Here is a 605-nt window from a genome sequence, read left to right on the forward strand (position 1 = left end):
CAATGGGAAAGCCAAATTCACTTAACAACGGTGTTACTAATTTAACAACTGTAGTGATTCACTTAACAAATGTGGCAAGAAAAGTTGTAAAATGGGGCAAAATTCACTTAAAAAAATTCTCACTTAGCTCAATTTGGTCATAGGTTGAGAACCACCTGTAGTATTGTAATCTTACGGTGCTCAAACCCACAGAAAACCACTGCCCTGTAGTCTCCTTATGAGGATCAGTTGTGTAAGGACCCACTGCAACTAACCACCCAAGAAAGCAGAACTCTTGAAATGCATTGTCTCAAAAGGATACTTTTATTGGGGGTCAGTGACAGTAGGGAAGTCAGAGCCATCCCCCAAATGACTTCTTTTTTGATACTTTTCTTAGGGAAGATATCTGGAGAAACATTTCAATATCTTAAAGCAGTGATGGCAAACCTTTTAGAAGTCGAGTGTCCAAACTGCAACCCAAAACCCACTTATTTATCGCCAGGTGCCAGGTGGGCATGGCCCACTGGGTGGGCGTGGCTGTGGTGGTCATGGCAGATTGGGTAGGTGTGGCCAATGTGGGTGTGATCATCTCGATGTTGCTTGTGGGGAGGGACGTCTGTGGGGAC

Source organism: Protobothrops mucrosquamatus, unplaced genomic scaffold (assembly GCF_001527695.2).
Source record: "Protobothrops mucrosquamatus isolate PMUCROS unplaced genomic scaffold, P.Mucros_1.0 scaffold3346, whole genome shotgun sequence".
NCBI lineage: Eukaryota > Metazoa > Chordata > Lepidosauria > Squamata > Viperidae > Protobothrops > Protobothrops mucrosquamatus.